This window comes from Hylobates moloch, unplaced genomic scaffold (assembly GCF_009828535.3).
Source record: "Hylobates moloch isolate HMO894 unplaced genomic scaffold, HMol_V3 SCAFFOLD_21, whole genome shotgun sequence".
NCBI lineage: Eukaryota > Metazoa > Chordata > Mammalia > Primates > Hylobatidae > Hylobates > Hylobates moloch.
This window is the reverse complement of record NW_026652296.1, coordinates 17749548-17771002: the sequence shown is the minus strand read 5'-3', so window position 1 is coordinate 17771002 and position 21455 is coordinate 17749548. Positions and strand designations below refer to the sequence as shown.

General features: G+C 41.5%; 1 protein-coding gene and 1 long non-coding RNA gene across 8 annotated transcripts in view; one reads left to right on the top strand and one right to left on the bottom strand.

Moving 5' to 3' along the window:
* PTPRT (protein tyrosine phosphatase receptor type T) overlaps positions 1-21455 on the bottom strand; it is a 1124172-nt gene that overhangs the window by 898080 nt on the left and 204637 nt on the right. The gene's annotated exons all lie outside the window — the stretch shown is intronic.
* On the top strand, positions 5537-8286 carry LOC116460770 (uncharacterized). Its single transcript, XR_004245893.1, has 2 exons — positions 5537-6461; positions 7624-8286. It is a non-coding gene; the product is annotated as an uncharacterized LOC116460770 (long non-coding RNA).

The window sequence follows — 21455 nt, the reverse complement described above, 5'->3', positions numbered from 1 at the left end:
GTAGTGAGTGCCCAAGCAAATTAAATATGAAATTTTCTTAAAAATTGATGTAAATACAGTTATAGAAAGAATATAAATGCTATAAATAGTTCTTTGTAAAAGATACAGATATGTTTAAATAATAATTATTAAATTAGAAACATGGATAAAAATCCCACACATACCATCAACAACTAAGAAAATGAGTAAGGCTTATATGAGGGTAGGTCAAACTATGCTACCCACCCTACCCTGCACAGGGGAAAGACAATAAAATACTTTGTATTTTGAAGACAATTAAAAATAAGTTTTAGGAAAAATTAAATTTAGATACATACTTAAGGCAGCTAAATGTATCCAAGAGTAAAACCAAAAGCAGACTATAATATGAAAACCTAATCACCCACCACAGAATCAGCAAGCTCTCTAAGGGCCAAACAGCAAATAGTTCAGGCTTTCGGGCTACATCCAGTTATTGCTGCTGCCTGTTCTTTGTTTGGTTTTGCAACCCTTTAAAAATGTAAATCCACCATTCCTAACCTGTGTGCTGTCAAAAACAGGCAGTAGGTTGCCAGCCCCTGCAACCTACTGCCTATAGGGAGTTAGGGAGGAAGTCATATTTAAAAACAAGCATAAGAAATAGAAAGAATTAAGTGAGATAAAAGTCAGACACAATATAGTTATCACATTAGTATAAATTGCCTCAACTTCTCTAGCAAAAGAAATCGTCTCGGCCGGGCGCGGTGGCTCACGCTTGTAATCCCAGCACTTTGGGAGGCCGAGGCGGGCGGATCACGAGGTCGGGAGATCGAGACCACGGTGAAACCCCGTCTCTACTAAAAATACAAAAAATTAGCCGGGCGTGGTGGCGGGCGCCTGTAGTCCCAGCTACTCGGAGAGGCTGAGGCAGGAGAATGGCGTGAACCCGGGAGGCGGAGCTTGCAGTGAGCCGAGATTGCGCCACTGCACTCCAGCCTGGGCGACAGAGCGAGACTCCGTCTCAAAAAAAAAAAAAAAAAAAAAAAGAAATCGTCTCACAGACTGAGTCAAAATCAAGTATATCGAAATATTTTCCATAAGATGTGATCCTAAGCCATTAGACTGCCAAAAGGTTAAGTTTGAAAGCATGGGTGGATTTAATAGGAAAATGTCAATAGAAAAAAAATACAGATGTACCAATATCCATACCAAAGTAAAATCCAAAGACAAGTCATTAAATAATACCAAAAAAGCTATTCTACATTGATAAAAGGTATAATTCACAAAGAAATATATCAACTATCATGACCTTTTCTGTAGCAGGTAGCAATGCATTGAGATATAGAAAGGAAACTGTTAGAACCCCAGAAATCAATAAAAATACAATAATAGTTTGAGAATTTAATACACCTCTCTTTAAGTCCTGACAGATCAAAAAGGAAAAATTTAAATAAGGAAGTCATGACTAATATAATTAGTAACATTGATTTAAAGACATATATCAAACCTCTCTCCCAACATGGAATTAATTATTTTTCCTGTGCTTTGAGTATTTTTTCAGTGACGATTAAAATAACAAGGCCACAAAAAACCATCACCAGATAATTTTTAAATGTTTTTATGTTGTATTATCTGACCATGAGGCCAAAGTTTGAACAAAACAAGGATATTTCAGCATTCATAAATCAACTAATAGGTTTAATTCAAAGAGGAACATATTTTAAGTTAAAAATCATATATCAATAGATGCCAAACTGTATTTGATTAGAATATCCATTCTTGATTTAAATTCTTAGTAAAATAGTTTAATTATTATTTTAAAGAGATTCTCTACCTACTAAATCCAAGGTTATCAACAGAAAAATTATCATAATTTATAATCAAATTCAGTAAGATATCCAACATAAAAGTAAATAAGTAAACTCACTAATTTTTCATATAACCCCACCAACCAATTTGGAAAGATAACGCCAGGGAAGAAGACATCCTATTCTATAAATACAGACACACACAAAATGCTATAAATACTCATACATAAACAGAGGTGTGATTGCAAATGTTCACAGCAGGTCCTCTGGGAAAGAAAGCCCGGATTTATAGTATTTGCTGCTCTCTGTGGCTTAAATAATGCCACAATGACCTATTTCAAAAGACCAACATGTTACCACTGAAGGCAGATATGCAATAAGATACTATTATACAGTGTTTCCAACTTACAGATATAGGACAGACATGAATAACCTCAAGAGTATAGATAATAAACTGTAGTAAAATAATTAGGGAGTCATGAGTTTTGAAAATTACCTTTGTTTTTACATATAGTGTACATAGTTGTAGGTTTCTATAACTTAAGTTTAAGAATGCCTGTGTTTAACAAACACCTCATGGAAATTCTGAAAATTTAATAGCTCTTATGAGCAGGTACCAGGCTGACTCCAGCCTATCACCATTTAAAAAAGCCCCCAATAACCTTAACCAGAAAGATTCAGTACTTGGAAAAATATTACTTAACTTAACTGAGAGCCATAAAACTTCAACAAACAGAGGCACACAAAGCTCACGGATGGAACAACTTAATATGGCACTGACTGATTTTCTTTCAGTTCGTCTATACATTTAAGAAATCACAAACAATACCCCCACTTAATTTTCTTTGGGGTCAGTGGAGAAGGGATCCTGAAAAAGCAATCCTAAATTTGATGCATAAAAATAAACATTCAAAGAATAGCTAGGAAAATTCTACAACAGTAACATTCAATGAGCATTTTATCTTAAAGCTATTACAAAGCTAGAAGGTGCAGAAAAGTGTGTCACTAAACACTGGAGAAGACAGAAGCTATGGTCTCAGTCCAGTGGGGTAGAAAACTACCCAGACAGGTCATTCTAGTTCCACACGGTAAGAACCATGATGGAACAGCCAAGAGGAGTTGGGGGAACTGAGAAGCTTGGGAATACCAGAGAAAGGAAGTGACATCTGAATTGATTTGCCTTTTCGGGTCGTTTGAACCTTTCATCAAATTGGCTTCCAGAAAGCTTGTACAATTTAAAATCCCACCACCAGTATATGAAACTATTTTCTAACATGCTTGCCAACACTGGGTATTATACCATTTTTATTTTATCTTGCCTAGCAGCTTTCCTTAATTAGCATGCCTGATGTTTAACGAGGCTGGTAATATTTCATAAACGTATCAGTTATTTCTATGTCTATTTTTGTAGAAATCCCTCTTTCCTCTGTGTTCCCTCAGTCCCTCCTGCTCTTATTATAGCTTTCAATACACTATGTCACACGAGCTGTCACAGCGGCATGCCCATCCATTTCCCCCAGAGACCGAAAGTCAGAAGCAGGACTGTGTCTGTTTGGTCACTGCATCTGCAACAGAAGGTACTGCCCAACTTACAGTAGAAACTCTGAGAACATACACCCAGTGAACAAGACGGTGGGTTTTAGAGCATCTTCACTTGGGTGTCCAGAGCAATCACATGTGAACCACATCAAAATGGTGCTTTCTCCCCCGCAACAGAGTTCTGCCAACATTATTAACGGCAGCTGGGCACAAACAAGGAGGAAAAACAAAAATAGAGCAAGGCTGTAGTTCATTCCATTGTACGTGATCATCAGGCAGAGAAAAGTTTGTAAAATTCAAGGAGAAATTTCTTCAGAAAATACATTTTCCTTAAGAGATTGTTTCAATGTACCTGTGGAACTGTCAGAGAAAATTAGATTCTCCGCAAATAATAGTCACTTGAATTTCTACTTTATTTCTAAAGAGTTCCTCCACTTTAACTTCCATTTGTTGTGCTTTTACAACAACTTCTTTAACAGAGGCATTTGGTCTGGTATTATCTACTCATCAGACTTTGGAAAGGCACTGCAGGGAGGTGATATGACTCTTTAGCAGACAATGAGTTTACTCAAGTTTGCTGTGACATTTGTGCAAGAACCCAGCCCTTCCTCTCGTAGTTACTTAAAGACACCCTGAGAACAGGAGCTGCTCCATCCCTTTGGTGGCTGCAGTGGGTTGAGTGGTGGCCCCCAGAAGATATGTCCATCTCCTAATCTCTTGAATGTGTGAATCTGACCTTATTTGGAAAATGGGTCTTAGCAGATGTAATTAATTTAAGGTATTTAATTTAATTAATTTAAGGTATTGAGATGAGATCATCCTGGTTTACCAAGGTGGGCCCTAAATCCAGTAACAAGTGTCCTTATAAAAAACAGAAGAGGAAATGACACAGATACATGGAAAAGAAGGCCAGACCAGGTGGAGACCAAGGCAGAGTGCAATGATGTGGCCACAAAGAACGCTGACAGCCACCAGAAGTTGGAAGAGACAAGAAACTAATTGTCCCCTAGAGCCTCCAAGGAAGTACAGCCCTGCTGACACCTTGATTTCAGACTGTGGACTCCAGAACTGTGAGAGAACAAATTTGTGTTGTTTTAAGCCACTAAATGGATGGTAATTTGTTACTACAGCCCTAGGAACCGAATACGGTAACCAATCTCATTCACCAGCCCCCAATACCTTTGTGGCATTTGTATTCCCCCACCCCCACATGCTGCCTCCTTCCCTCCTAGGCTGTTATTCAAACCATTGCAGCAGCCTCCACACTGGCCTCCCTGCCTTCAGCCTTGCCCTCTCCAAGCCCACCCCCCTACCAGATGTCAGGAAATTCCAAAACTCAAACCAAAGGCTGATACGTTCTTGCCCTACACTTCACTCAATGCTGGCAACCCAATGAGGGACATCAGGATAAAATCGAGGATGTGCAGTCTGTGCTTGTGAATTCCTACCACCTGGCCCTAGCTAGCCTCCCACACCTTATATCTGCAGAGACAAATTCCCCCAAATACCCTCTCCCCTGGCCAGAAGTGACCTCCACATTCAGCCCCGATTGTGGAAGGCTGTCACAGGCTGTTCCTTTTGCTGGGTAAGCCCTTCACCCTTTCAAGTCTATGTTCAACTGTCATATCCTTTTTGAGGACTTTCTTTAGCTCTTCCCTCCACCTCTACTGCCACCCTTAACAGAGCGGAGTTCTCTCCTCTGGCATCCATTGTCGATAGCCCACTCCTGAGTTACAGCAACAACGGCCACCTGACTCCACTCATCTGTTGACCTGTCCATTTCTCCATTAGCCTATGATCTCCTTTAGGGCAAGGTTCATCCTTATCTGATTTATCTTTGTATCTCAGAGCCTAGCCTAATACCAGGCACACAACAGGGATCCAGTGGAGAGAGAGATGGATAGGTGGGTAGGTAAAGACACAAATGTGTGGTTGAACACACAAACTGGCAAAGTTCCAAATGAACTAATAAGTGGACACCTCACTGAGAGACTTAAATGCAGAAGGGTGCCAGGACACAAGAGGAACGGCTGCAAGTTATGAAAACGGGCTCTATGCGGCAAATCAAAAGTCCACTGAAGGCAAATGCATCATAACAAGACTGGCATTTCCTGGAGCTTCCGGGCTGATCAATCACTTTCATATGCATCATTCCTTTACTCCTCACAATGACCTGGTGAGGTAATGAGTTACTATTAGCTCAATGCACAAGGAAGCTGAGGCTTGTGGACATCAGCTGAAGTCTCACAGCCAGCGAATGGCAGGCCAGGGCACCAGGGCCTAGGTCTGCCTGCCTCTTGCATCCACATTCTGTCATCACAAGCCTTCTGATCTCCAGCCTTCTGATCTGCCCCAGTGGGACCCTCCCGCGTCTCCGCTCTAGTTGTAGAGGACCCATCAGGCACTTAGAGAGAAATGAGCGGTGTTGTGAACATTCGACTGTGTCCATGTGGAATACACACACACACAGTTTGCCTGAAAATGACTGATATGATGGAAACTGACAAGTCATCATCCGCTTCAGGCACCAGCGATGACTGGTTAACGTGAATATTGTGTTGATTTCCGCTAGATAGAAGAAGATGTCACTTGTCGTTAATGGGGTGTCACACGTACACTTGCCTAAAGGAAAATGCTCTTTTGGTGATTGTTGTTCTCAATTTTCCCCTCATTTTATAGCCATAAAAAAGAAAAGATTCAGCAGAAAGGATGAATCCACGTAGGGGTAGGATGGAAAGGCATTCTCCTTATTCCTTTCCTTCTTTCATTACCAGAACAACCAAAAGCCAATGAAAATGCTGGTGCGAGTCAGAAGAGGGGGACCTGGGTTCTAAGAGCAGCCAGGTACTCTGGGCTCCAAATCAGAGCCTCAGAATCCAGCAGTTATGCCCACAAGGTAGCCAAAGTGCACCCAGTACCACTGGTCTCTTGGCTAGCTGTACTTGCCTCTGCTCAACAATGATGATTTGAACATACATGTACAAATAATAACAGATAACATTACTGAGCACTTTACTATGCACTATGGAATGTGCTAGGTAAAGAGGTTACCTCCATGTAAGCCATAAAATCAACCTATGGGGCAGATGCAGATCCACAAACCCTGATTTAAGAATTCTGAATCCTCAAAAGCTTTGAAAACCAAAAGATATTTTCGTAAGTTTGGTACAGACTTATTTGGTGCTAAGATTTGAGTTAAAGTGATATACACTGACTAATAGTTTTTTCTGTCTCCTTCTTACTATTCATACTTTCTGCTACAAAAATATCAACATGCTTGATTTAAGGGTGCTATCACAGCCTCTGCTGAGGGATGTTATTAATAAATATGGTACATTTACTATATTGCTTTCCTTTAAAAGTTAAATAAATCTAAATCCGAGCACGTTTGGCCCCAAGGACTGCAGATAAGAGATTGAGAACCTGTTAAACCCATTATATGGATGAGGAAACAGGCTCAGAAAAGCTAGGAAACTTTCCTGAGGTTATAGAGCTCAAAAGCAGCAGATGAAGGTTTACATCTGGGCAGCCTTGCTCCAGAGCTGGCCTGGTTAATCAGTGGGCTTTGCTACCTTTAACAAATGCCCCTGCTAGCTGGTCTCAGCCCCATCCTCCCAGCGCAGCAGTTCAGTCCCTGTTTGTTCTTGAGCAAGAAGTAAGCATGTGCCTTCTTAGTCGAGGTACAAGGCAATCCCCAGGGTATCAGGATCATAATTACAATGCTTTATTAATATAAATCTCGGGATATAGACCTGTGTTTCAAATCAAGAGTCAAACACAACAATAACATCAGTCTTAGGTAACTACCAGTCAAAGATTCGGATCCAGACTTGCGCTTTTACACTAAGAAGCAAACAAAGACGACTATTAATTGGCTGATGGTCAGCCAGTATCAAATTATCACATTTTCTCACACTACATTGGTTATACAGACCCTGGAGCTAGATAGATTGTGCTGAAATCCTGGGTCAGCCACTTAATAGTTATGCGACCTTGACAAGTTGCATAACCTCTCTGTGCCTCAGTTCCCTTATATTGAACATGGGGGTAATGCTAGCACCCCCCTCACGAGTCATCATGAGGATTAAATGAGATTGTATTTAAAGCATTTGGAATATAGCAAGTCCAATCTTAGCCTCTGCTCCCAGACAGACAGACAGATGATTAGGATGGATAAATAGATGCTTTGCTTCACATTTTAACTTCTCTGAAATTGGGGATCTTCTTACTATTGATGTGTGCTTATAATGTTTACATTGTTGTGCTCAGAAAGGTGCAACTTAACTAATGGTGCTTCTTTTTCTTTATTGCATCTTAGATACATGGTAATATGGTAAAATACTTCGGAGGAACTGGATGCATTTTTCCTCTGGTCTCCAGAGAAGAAACTGAGACAACAGCAAGTTACAGATTCAAGCTGTGTTCATAATGTGTTTCCACGTGGAGGTCACACTTTCATGTTCACAGGCGGATGAATTCTAACACCAAACACCAGGCTGAATAGGTGTTCCCATTGCAAGAGAAGTGCTGTGCACAATTTTTATTTGCATTTCAAAACCCTAACAAATGGCCACAATCAACTACTACAAATTTCTCCTAATTAGTTTTAGTCTGCACTTCTGTCACCTTTAGGAGAGAGCCAAAGACTCTAACCTTCAAAATTATCAGCAATGCATGTCAGAAAGCGTTTCAAAGAAGAGTCAAAGTGCATGTGGAAACTAATTGCTGTATCTGAAAGTGCTGTTTGAAGAGTTTTTCAGTCTTCAGAGAAGCAAGTCCCCACCCCTTGGGAAAACTAGTCTTCAAACTAAAAGTTTCCCCAAATCATATACCTGAGAAAAATGTTAAAACAGACTTACCCACAAAGGCAAAGAAATAAAACTGTAAGAATAAATAAATCAGAAATCAGATGTCTCTCCCCTGTTTAAAATCCTCCAACAGCTTCCTACTTTATTTGGAATAAAACGCAACTCCTTTACCACCGCCTTCTGGGCCTCATGTGGTCTGTCCCCGCCCACTTCTTCCATTTTTTTTTTTTCATTCTGTGTTCCCCTTCATAAACTGCACCAAACATACCGGTCTTTGTTGTTGTTGTTGTTGTTTGCTTCAAACACATCAAGTATATTCTTGCGTCAACTACTTTGTGCTTGGTATTCCTCCTTCCTAGAAAGATTCCCTAACTATTCCCCAACTCCCCTAACCCAGGGATACCAGGCTCCATTGCACAGGATCGCCAACACTCAAGGTGATTTAGACCCAAGGTAACTTTTTCTGATTCACACAAAAGAACCATATGGGCTAGAGCAGTCTTGCTTACCTACAATGATTCATTCATTTCTAGAACAAATATTAACTGAGCACCTACTGTGAGGTAACCACTATTCTGGGCATTGGGATTACAGCCTTGAACAGACAGACAAGGCCTTTGCTTTTTGGAAGCTCACATACTAGTAGGCTGAGGCACACAATGGATGACAATTTAACAATAAGCGAGTAAGCAAAATATCAGAAAGTAGCCAGAGCGCACAGACAACCTAACTTGGTTATATGACAGTGACTGAATGGTAGCTAGTCAAAGAAGGCCTCCTAGAGGTGGTGATACTTATCATGAAATCTAAATGGCAACAAGGAATCATCATGGAATGCCACGCAGAGGAAACCCAAGGTGTGAACTCTCACAAAGGCCCCAAGTAGTGAACAGTCAATTTGTTTTAGAAACGAGAAGTTGGAAAGTAATGGCTAGAGAAGAGAAAGGCAAAGATAAGGCCAGACAGGTGGGAAGGAGCCAGGTGATGTGGGGCTCTTTAAGTCAGAATAAAGAATTTGAAGCTGGATGTGGTGGCTCATGCCTGGAATGCCAACACTTAGGGAGGCCGAGGTGAGCGGGTAACTTGAGGTAAGGAGTTCGAGACCAGCCTGGCCAACATGATGAAACCTCGTCTCTACCAAAAATTAGCTGCTTGTGATGGTGCACACCTGTAGATCCCAGCTACTCAGGAGGCTGAGGCATGAGAATTGCTTGAACCCAGGAGGCGGAGGTTGCAGTGAGTCGAGATTGTAGATCGCGCCCCTGCACTCCAGCCTGGGCAACAGAGTGAGACTCTGTCTCAAAAAGAAAAAAAAAAAAAGAAGAAGAAGAAGAATTTGAGCTTTATTCTAAAGCGAGCTATGAAAATATTTGAGGTTTTAAGCAGGGAGGGCCATGAGCTGGCGTCTATTTTGGAAAGATCACTCTAACTCAGGGTTCTCAAAAATAACTTTCTGCAATGACGTCCTATATCCACATTGTCAGGTGCAGTAGCCACTAGCCATGTGTGGCTACTGAGCACCTAAAATGTGACTGATGTGACCCAGAAACTGGATATTTAATTTTATTCTATTTTAATTAAATAGAATAATTGGCTACTCTATTGATCAGCACACCTTAACAGCTGCATGAAGAATAAACGAAGGGGGTGGGGAAAGATGAGAGTAGAGGTAGGAAGATTAATCAGGAGGCTACCACAGTGGTCCAGGGGAGAGATGGTAGCTGCAAGCAGAGATGGAGAGAAGAATACCTTTCAGGGTGGAGCCAAGAGTGTGAGCGGGAGAAAGGAAGAATGAGGAATCGTGGATACCACCTAGATTTGTGGTTTCAGAACCAAATGGATGGTGGTGCCATTTTGATCTGGGAAAGAATGAGGAAGAAGTACGTCTTGGGGAGGAAACAAAACCTTGAAAATAACCAGCTCCTCCCCAAGTCTTCATGTGGCAGCTTCTCTCTTAACTTTTGGACCTAAAATGTCAGCTCAAATGTCACCTCCCCAGAGGAACTGTTGCACTCTCCACCCCACCTCTTTATCCTCTGTGTGTGTGTGTGCCTGTGTGTGTGTCATATTGCTCCATTGTTCTCCTCCCTGCAGATTATCTGCAATTATTTAATCATGAATGCATTGCCTCTCTCTTCTCCAAACTGTAAACTCTCTGTGCAGTGACCTCAGCCCCTTTTCCCACAGCAGTCCCACCTACCTGGAACAGTATCTGGCACATAGCATGTACTTAAATATGAATTATTAAACAAACAGGAATAATTACCTTTATCTTGCCAAACAAAACATGGCTAAAGCCTCAAAGAGTAGGTTTCTGGTTTGAATTTCAGACAACATAAAATAGAAGACAACGAAGTATGCTCACACACCTGCCCAAATAATTTTTGGGATATAACTGGGAAATAATTAATTGGGATAAATTTTGTTTGGCGTTATTTTGCCAGTACTATTCAGAAAACTGAGCATAGTTTCCAGGTAATGAGCCACCTCATCTGACAGATGCAAAAGAGAGATGCTAAATCAGGATGGTGATTCCTAGCACTGCAGTCCCATTTCTCTCCCAGAGTTTTTGGGGAGACAGCTGAGAGTGTGTAGAATGAAAGCAGGGTAATCCCGGGCTGCCGTTTTTGAAAGTTCAGAGTGTCCTCTTAGCTGCCGTTTTTGAAAGTTCAGAGTGTCCTTAAGAGCTACTTGCCTTTAGTTAAGCACACCACCATCACCCATCCATAGCCCGCCAACCAGCAGCAGATGCTACCCCAGCTGAACAGGTGTACGTGGCTCAATGCAATGAGAAGGGACTTTGCAATTAAACAGATAATAATTTGAATTCAGTTGTAAGGTCTTGAGAAAATTGCACAGCTTCTCTGGTCACCATTTCCCATCTGAACTTCCCAACAACCAAAACCTCTAGATATTTTCTTGCCAACTACAGCTAAGCCACATCACCCCCAAATTTTAGACCCCCAGAGTACATCCTTGCATGTACTTGCTTCAGCAAGTTAAGCAGGAGTTTCACTCAACTTTGTCATTATTTTTCCCATTCTCCTCTCCAACTTCACTTTCTCTGTAAACGCATCATACCTCAGTGCACGTGCGCACGCGCTCACACACACACACACACACACACACAATCATACAATTCCACACCCACAGACACACACAGAGCTTCTCTGCAGCTTCTTTCACTCTACACTGACTCACAGTCGTGAGAACACATTTCCTTTTCCTCTTCACAGGCTCCTGAAATGAGATCATTTCTGCTAAAAGCAATCACAAGTGCTGGGTGAACAACTCCAGAAAATTAGTTCAAGTTCCACCATAGCTAGAGACAGAGAAGAGGAAAAATCTGTTCAATTTTGACCATATTCGCATTACCCACAAAATAAAACATGCTTCTTATTTCTTCCACTTATCCCAGTCCTTAACAAAAATTAAAACAAAAGCTATAAGCTATTTCCACCACTACCCCCAATGGTCATTTTTAATTTGTCATCAGCATTCGTTCCAAATCAGAAATGTACCAGTCACTTCACTTTTTGAGTATGATTTCTCATCAGTACTGCTGCATCATCTCTATTTCCAGTGGAAGCTTAAAGACAATGTTTTAAGAAATAACTAGAATGCATTATAGATTTAACCATGAGTCATCACAGACATTCAATAAAAGTATAACTCTGCCTCCCTGAGCCTGACATACAGACATTCTGAACAAGGAAATAATCTGTGGAATATCTGATATAGAGACAAAGGATGAGATTTTAAAAAATCAGATGAAAAAAACTGTTTTCCATTGATTTGAAAATAACTGAAATGACAAACTATCTAATATCCACTCAATAGAATATCATGCAGCCATTCAAAGCTATTTTTAAAAAGAGTTGTTAATAACATGAGAGAAGTGCATATGCTATGGTTACATGGAAAAAAAGGCAAGACACATGATAATATTTACAGCATGATTTCAATTATATGAAAATGCACCAACAACCCTAAAAGGAAACACAAAAAAATACCACCGATGGTTATCTTTGGGTAGTCAAAAAATGTATGGATTCTTATTTTTGTAATCTATCTTCTTGTATTTTCCAGACTTGTGGATAGGTACTTTTTTTTATAAAAACCTTTCATTTGGCAAATTTTTATATTAAAAAATTATCTAAACTTTGTAAATTTCTTTTATTTTGTGAAAATGTTTTCTGCAAAAGCTTCTGTCTTAAACTGCCTTCATAGTATTGTGACGATGCTTGAGAAAACAAGACAGAATTGTCACTACACCTATACCCACTCCCAATTTCCAAGCGGGGGCAGCTGAGGTTCCAGCCAACACTACTTTTCTGGAGGCTATAGATGGGTGGGAAATCTGGCAGTCTAGCCATTATTTAGAAATCCCAAGGCAATCAGCAAAGAAGGCTAAAACATTAAAACCACCATGGCACACGAATACCTATATAACAAACCTGCATGTTCTGCACATGTATCCCCCTTTTTGGGGGAAGAAATAAAAATTAAATTAAAAATTAAAAAAAACTATCAGTCCAACGTACCCAAAAAAAAAAAAAAAAAAAAAAAAAAAGAGAACGTCTTAGATAGAGTCATGAAGCACTCGATCTTATCACATGCATTCTCTCCTCCTTTACACATGAAATCCCTGCAAGGCAGGGTTATCACGCCCATTTGACAGATAAGAAAATGAATGTATATAGAGAGGAGGGACCTTGCTCAAGGTCACAAATCAGTCTCCTGTCAACATCTGGAAGCAAATCCATGTCTGTGATGCTAATGATCAGGATCTTTGCATTATACCACGTGGCAGCTTTCATCTGGACCACAATGACTGAGAAAACTATATCAGATACAGGGAGCCCTGCATATCATCATCATCAGGAAAGACCTGCACTGGGCTTCCTGCCGAAGGATACCTAACTGTATAAGTTTAATGAACACAGTCAACCAAATTCCCAAGCAAAGACTTGGCACCAACCCAAATGTCCAACAACGATAGACTGGATTAAGAAAATGTGGCACATATACACCATAGAAGACTATGCAGCCATAAAAAATGATGAGTTCATGTCCTTTGTAGGGACATGGATGAAACTGGAAAACATCATTCTCAGCAAACTATCGCAAGGACAAAAAACCAAATACCGCATGTTCTCACTCATAGGTGGGAATTGAACAATGAGAACACATGGACACAGGAAGGGGAACATCACACTCCGGGGACTGTTGTGGGGTGGGGGGAGGGGGGAGAGATAGCATTAGGAGATACACCTAATGTTAAATGACGAGTTAATGGGTGCAGCACACCAACATGGCACATGTATACATATGTAACAAACCTGCACATTGTGCACATGTACCCTAAAACTTAAAGTATAATAATAATAATTTTAAAAAAAGAATTGTTAATACTTTGTTTCATTTTCTTCCATTTATTTATGTTTACATATAATTTAAATAAAATCAGTACTAGATTGTATATAAAGGCCAGTTTGCTAATGTTTAAACTAAAAATAGTGTGACTTTTGACAGGGCATTTAGTATTACTTGTAATTATCTTTTTTTACATCTGCAGATAATTATATCAAATGAAAGCCACATAATTATTTTAGCTACTCTCTACTGGTGAACATTTAAAATTGTTTTCCTCAGTTTTTCTATCTCAATCTTGTGATAAAATCCTTTTATATTACCTTTTATGTGCATCTCTAATTGTTTCCGTAAACTAAGAAATTAGTGGGAATGGAATTATAATCGTCCTCCCTTATCCACAGGAACTATGTTCCGAGATCTCCAGTGGATGCCTGGCACGTTGGATAGTACCCAACCTTATACATACTATGTTTTGTCCTGAACATACTTATTAATACATATGTTAAAGTTTGATTAATAAATTAGACACAGTAAGAGATTAATAACTAATAATAAAGTAGAATAATTATAATGATATTCTGTAATCAAAGTATGTGAATGTGATCTTTCTCTTTATCTCTCTTTCTCAAAGTATCTTAATGTTCTGTACCCACCTATTTTCAGACCACAGGTGAATTCGGGTAACTGAAACCACAGAAAGCAAAACTGAGAAAAGTGAGAGAATACAGGGTCAAAAAGTATGCCCATTTTAAGGTTCTAAACTGCTCTCCAGAAAGACTGCAAGAATTTATATCCTCTAGATGAACATACCACTTTATTGCCACCAATACTGTCAGGGGCATTTGATCCAGAGCAACTCCATCTTGAGTAGTGGCTGGGTAAAATGAGGCTGAGACCTACTGGCCTGCATTCCCAGACGGTTAAGGCAGTCTAAGTTACAGGATGAGATAGGAGGTCGGCACAAGATACAGGTCATAAAGACCATCCTGATAAAACAGGCTGCAGTAAAGAAGCCCGCTAAATCCCACCAAAACAAAGATGGCCATGAGAGTGACCTCTGGTCATCCTCACTGCTACACACCCACCAGCGCCACGACAGTTTACAAATGCCTTGGCAACGTCACCAAGTTACCCTATATGGTCTAAAAGGGGAAGGCATTAATAATCTATCCCTTGTTCAGCATATCATCAAGAAATAACCATAAAAATGAGCAACCAGCAGCCCTTCGTTTGCTCTGTCTATGGAGTAGCCGTTCTTTTATTCCCTCAGTTTCCTAACAAACTTGCTTTCCCTTTACTCTAGGAACTCACCCTGAATTCTTCCTTGCACGAGATCAAAGAACCCTCTCTTGGAGGCTGGACTGGGACCCCTTTCCTGAAATAATACTATTGTTTAAATTGTTGTCAATATAAATCGAGAAAAATGGTACCTTTATTCTTTTTAAATTTATATTTCAGCAACTAAAAGGAAAGCTAATTTTTTTCAGATTTTTATTGACTATGGCAATTTTTCTTGCATGAGTTGTAAGAAAAACAACTCATTTTTCTGTCAAGACACCGTTTTGTTGCTTCTTAGTGTTCTTTATATATTAAGGATAGTTAGCCATTGTGAATCATATTTGTTGTAAATATTTCCCTCAAGTTGTTCTTTAACTTTTTTGTAGTTGTATTTTTACTTGCAAATGTTTATGAATTTTACACAACTAACTCCATTATCCTTTCTCATCATTTGTTTCTTGGTTTTTACACTTGGAAAGCCCTTGTTCCCCCTAAAATCAAATACACATCACCTATATTTTTGTAGACTTTGTTCTTTCTACTGCACACTGTGCTGATTCTTATTTCATACAGGTGAAATGTCAAACAACTGAAATATCCTTAAGGTTTGAAAAAAAAAAAGGAGAAGTAAATCTATCTGAGAGGACACATTCACTGGCAGATAAATTATGGATGATCCTGCCCCCTTTGTAATCTCAGGGATGACAACTCCAGTGTGCATCAAAAACTCTTAGAAAAATTCTAAATCCCCTTATCCTAGGTCTCCAGTCTGGGCCTTATGGGAACCCTAAAGCTGTGATTCTCCCCAGGGAGTATTAAACTTTGGTCTAAAGGTTAATAACTGTAGAATCAGGTAGGTTTTGTCCCAAAATCTCAAATCACCCAGGTATTCCCAGAACGTCTACCCTGTGTCCATCCCCAAATCTCAGCCAGAGAACCCAGGGAGCACACAGGCATGCCTGGAGGGTTCTTTCTGAGATTCCAGAAGCTGAGGAGCATGCAAGTATGCTGGCTGGGAAGCGGGGGGTAGGGGGGGTCTTACTGAGAGAAGGCAATTAAAATTCACATCACAAAAGGAATGAGGCTTTTTTTATTCTAAACTGCAAAACGTGGTGTGGTTAATCAGAGCAATTATAAATGGTAACATCATTATTCAAGCTTCTATTTCCAAACGAAGTCATTTAAATGAATACATTTTCTGCCTTGGAGCAGTAGCTGCCAGTGAGCCTTTAAAAAGAAAAGAAAAGAGAAAAAGAAAAAAGAGAAAACCGGATGAAGCCGCTGGTGCAAAACCTTGGAAAATAGGGTAGAAAGAACTCAGCATTGGGAATTGGGAGCCTGGGGTACAAACACAGATCCAACATGGTCTCATTCTGTGACCTTGGGCAAGACCTCAGTTCCCACCTGTGCAACGGGGAAACAGATGAACTTGTATTCATGACCCCTTCTTGCTCTGACATTGTGAATTTAGATTTTTACCACCAAAGGTCTAATTTTTCTACATGTTGCATCTGCAATTTTATAGAATTTATCAATGTGTTAAATACATTCTCTTATTCAAATTCAAAGACAAATTCTTCAGAAGCTGCCTAAGCTGTCTCTAAATGGTGACAGACTTGCCCCCCAGCCCGCCCCCACTGCAGGCTGTATTGTGTGTGGTCTTGAAGGAAGGAGCATGTGAGTGTTGAAATCAGATGGTCCTGGGGGACAAATCTCAGCTCTGACCAAGAGAGCTTGACATTCCCTCCCCTTGGTTTGACTAAAGTTTTAGACAGGCTTCTTCCTGATAAGCTCCTCATCTCCCTTTTGTTAGAGCATCTACTTTAGAAAACTTGTAACTACAAATTCTTTCTCTGCTCCTTTAAAAAAAATTTGCTGGTCTCTTACTAGTTTTACAACCCAAGTAATGTCTTTCTGAAGGACCTGGGAAGCAACCATTTGAAATGTGAGCACTGAAGGATAGAGCGTCCCTATCTCCCAGTCTGCGGAAGAGTGGGAGCCCAACTTCAGTGTGCCTTGCTCCAACTTTTTAACCTCTCCTATCATGAAGATATGAGAAAATTTACTTTTCCTTAGCAAACACAGATGGCCTGAGAATTCCAGCTCTTAAGAATTCTTCGTCCCTTTGTTTCAGGAGAGTTAAGTCCTGTCTCTCCCCGATTACAGTGGTCTTGAATAATATCTTCCTTGCCTGATTAAATTTGTCGAGTGCAATTTTTACTTAGGCAGTTCCAACTGTGTAAATGTACCTCCTTCAACTTCCTTGAACTTCAGGGTCCCCATCCATGAAAAGCAAACAACAGAAAAAGTCCTTCTTTTAAGGAGTGAATGGTATATTTTAGGGAATAAATCAGAACATGCATGTAATCAACTGCACAGAGAAGGTGGGAGATTGTCTGCAATATTTACTTCCCTGTAACCACACCCTTGGGTTATCCCTTCCCACGCTGACTGTGGGCCTGGCCATGTGAGTTGCTTTGGCCAATAAGGCGTCAACAAACATGCTGCAAGCAGAGGTTTGAAGAAGTACTTGTGCATTGGGCTTGCCCTCTTGTTGCATTCGGAAGCCTGAGAGCATCACAGGGATGAACCTGAGCTAGCCTGCTGGGTGGGAACCCACATGGAGAACCAAGGCACTCCAGAGGGCAGCCTGCTGAACTCCAGAGATGTGAGCAGGGCATTTGAGACACATGAGAGAACCCAGCAGAAACTAAACAAGCTGGCCAGAGAAGAATAACCACCTACTGGACACACACGATCATACACAAAATAAAACGGCTATTGTATAAGCCATTAAGTTGTGAGATCATTTGTTACACAGCAAAAACTGACACTAGCAGGCACTGCATTTGTGTTCATTTTCTTTTTCCCTTTTCTACTGGATGGCTTTGGGTGTTGGCTAGGAAGGCTGAGCACTAGCAAAACAGTCACCAACCCAATCAGAAGAGGCAATGCTCTCTTTATGGGGTGCTCTTTTCAGCGCCTTCCAGCCCCAGAGGCCACAATTAGACTGAGGGAAGAAGACACAGGTGGGAAGATGCCAATAAGGCCCTAAACTCATTTGAAAAGACATGTGGGTTTCCTAACAAGCTCATATAGCATCACCAATATGTGGGTTTCCTGATTTTGGCTCAGGCACCCTTGGGAAAGTTTCACGCATTCCTGGAAGTACTGAAAGACCTTCTTTAGGTTGACAAAGAGATGTCATCCATGAGTTTCTGCCTACACTTAACACCAAATTTTCAAACGTACTCAGAATCATTATGCTGCCGGCACAGGGCTGGGTGGTGGAGAGAGAGAGCCGTGACTAAGAAGCCATCCATCTGTCCTCACGGAGCTCACTGTGCATGTGGGAGGTAGACCTTAATAGAGTAAATAAACAAGTAACATAATTATGTCATGTGATAAAGATTATGCAAGAAATACACACAGAGCTTGGCAGAGCGTGACTGAGCACGGGACCATGAACACCCACTCAGCAAGGAGGGACGGGAAGGCCTCTCTGAGGAGGTGAGATGTGAAATGAGATCTAGGATATAAAAAAAGCCAACCATTAGGGAAAAAAAAAAAAATCTGGCAAAGAGAACTGTGTGAAGGCCCTGAGGCTGCAAGGAGCTTCTAGAAGTCAGAAGGTGACCAGTGTAGATGGATCGAAAGGGGAGGAGCAGTGGGAGATGAGGCCATGGAGGTGAGCAGGGCCAGCTCTGTCCACTCGGCTTCCCCAGCCAAGGACCTGGTTGCCTCCCAGGTCATTGATGAGCAGCCTCCATCCCTCTGCTCCTCTCCCACACCTGCCCTCCTGAGGCTCGGCTCCAGGGTGCCATCGCTGCTCTTACAACACGGAGAGCAGAGGTTGAGGATCTGATGACTGCAGGCACGATTCCTCTGTGCCAGGCACTGCGTGAACTTTCTGCCCAACTTCTTATAATCTATCCAGGTAGATATAATCACAACCTCTCACATACCTTACAGGCATTAGACGATCTTTCCAAGGTCACACGGCCAGCCAGGGTCAGCAAACAGCTGCCAGTGCTAGGATTTGGGCAGCAACCTGTCTACACAGGCTCAGACTCCAGGCTGGCTCCGGTGGTTCCTTCGGTGTTATAGTCACTTCCCTGCTGGGGGCTTTGTCACTTCTGCTCTTGTTATTTCAAGCTCTCCCATCCTTTGTGTGCACATCCTTTGTGTGTCTCTTCATGGAGCCCAAAAAGAGACCCTTAAACATCTCTCCTTACATTTCACTAGGTTAAATTTAGGCCACTTTGTAGCCTGTCACAGCCATGCTGGGTGCTAAAATGTGCTACAACTCCAAGGTTGGAAATAACAATGAAAATGAGTTGAGAAGGGAGACCCAGTGTTGGCTGAGTGATTTTTCTCTGTCAGTCACAGAGCTAAGCACTCCACATCCTCCTGCTGTTTAATCCCTTAATCAACCCCAGGAGGCTGAGCAACTTCCCAAGGTCACAGAGACACCAAGGCAGAGCCACAGTGGGAGTCCAGGCACCACCAGGCTGTTCTGCCTCCCAAGTGGAGTCCCCCTGGATGCCACATCCATTATCAGAGGGACATCTCCAAGCTGGGCACATGACACTAGCACAGAAGGTGTCTTGCAGGTCCTGGGCTCCTCCTGGGATCTGGGGATGCCCACTACACACTCCTGAGACAAGTGTAGTCCACAGGGAGGTGTGGCCAGAGGCCCTGCCCACAACCCACTAGAAATGAGAGAAGATGGTTTCACACACCTTGGAGATATTGCCCAGAGCTTCCCCTTCCACTTCCACCCCACTGTCGTGCTTCTTTCCAGTTTCCTGCCTCACTTCTGGCAACCTAATGTTTTGTGTCTAGGCCTTATTCCATTTTCCCTTTTTAACATAGGTTGTACTTCCCTGGGCACGCTGGCCCCATCTCCATCTCCCATGGGTCCCAATTTGCCCTTCTCCACCACCAACACACATTCTTCTAATCAGACAACTCCACTTTGGTCCCAGCCCCCCAGCCTGGAGCTAACTGGTCAGGTCTACCATGCCCATTTGAGTTTTATCTGTAGGATACAACCATGTTCGCTCACAATCACATGCATGCAAATATGGACAGGTGTACTCAACTGCACCAAAACATACAATAGGCATGCATTTATCCACATGTGCACAAGCACACAGCTCCCCATATATAAGCAGGTATGTTCATATATGAATGCACATGTATGTACAAACATGACTGTATATGCAGGCTCACAGACACATACATACATGCACACTTCCTCAATTCACAAAGAAGTAACTAATCAAATGCCACAAGTCATTCACAAACCACGAGAAGACTGGAATTGACAGACCATATAAAGAGACAGACAGAAAAAGTCCTGAACACGCCAGTTAAAAAGGCTCTGCTATTGTCTATCACACAGAAGCTTGTAAAAAGACCGCATTATCTCTGACACAAATACAGCTCTCCTCTTTCTGTAGAAGGATTCCAATAAAGATAAGCGCTTTCTCATTATTCTAATGTGGAACAAAAACAATCTCCCGTTTCAAAATCAGCACACACAAGTAAAATCTCCTTAGTTAACACTCTAGCTCCCCACCCCATGATGCTCAGCTCACTCCACTGTCATGCAGCAAATTTTCTTGAGCACCTACTATGGGCTGTCATGCATGTTTTATTATTTAGTTCTCACAATAACTTCCAAGGTAGGAATCATTGCTTTTATTTTTACAGAAAAGTAAATAGGCTCAGAGAAGTTCTTTAACTTAACCAAGTCATATAGGTAGTAGAAGAAGAGCCTAGGCTTCTCTGACACCAAAGTCCATTCTCCTTGTATGATGCCAATCACTAGAACAAAGAGTTCAAGAAAGACTCAAGACCTAGGAATCAGCAACAGTTAAAGGAATGAATGCATAGCATGTGGTAAGCAGAGCCAGTAAGTGCTAACAACAGAGGCTGACCAGGTGGCTTAGGAAGTTTCAGGTGGCCTAAAGGGTGAATGTACTGGTAGAAGACAGTGGGGTAAGACAGCAGGCAATTCAGGAAGAAAGAATGAGGAATAACCAGACATGAAGATTGAGTGAATATGACCCAACTGAGAGCTAGAGCAGCAGGGATCTTGAAAGAATGGAACGGAAGTTGCAATGGGGGTCAGGACTTTGAAGAGCAGGTTCAAGAGCCTGGATGCCATTACTTCGACATTTTTAGGATTTGGCAACTCCACGCCAGGCTCTGTACTAGAAAGTGGGAATACCACCGGGTGTGGTGGCTCACACCTGTAATCCCAGCACTTTGGGAGGCCGAGGTGTATGGATCACGAGGTCAGGAGTTCGAGACCAGACTGACCAACATGGTGAAATTCCATCTCTACTAAAAATACAAAACTTAGCTGGGCCTAGTGGCTCATGCCTGTAATCCCAGCTACTCGGGAGGCTGAGACAGGAGAATCACTTGAACCCAGAAGGCAGAGGTTGCAGGAGCCAAGATCACACCATTGCACTCCAGCCTGGGCAACAGAGTGAGACTCTGTCTCTAAATAAATAAATAAATAAAGTGGGGATACAGCGGCCAACAGAACAGAACAGAACCCAACAGAACCAAGAACCCTGCTCTTGCAGAGCTTACTCTGTTGTGGGGGCAGGGGTGGGAAACGGATAAAAAACAATGCAGTTTCTTAAAAATACAGACTGTTTAAAATTATATA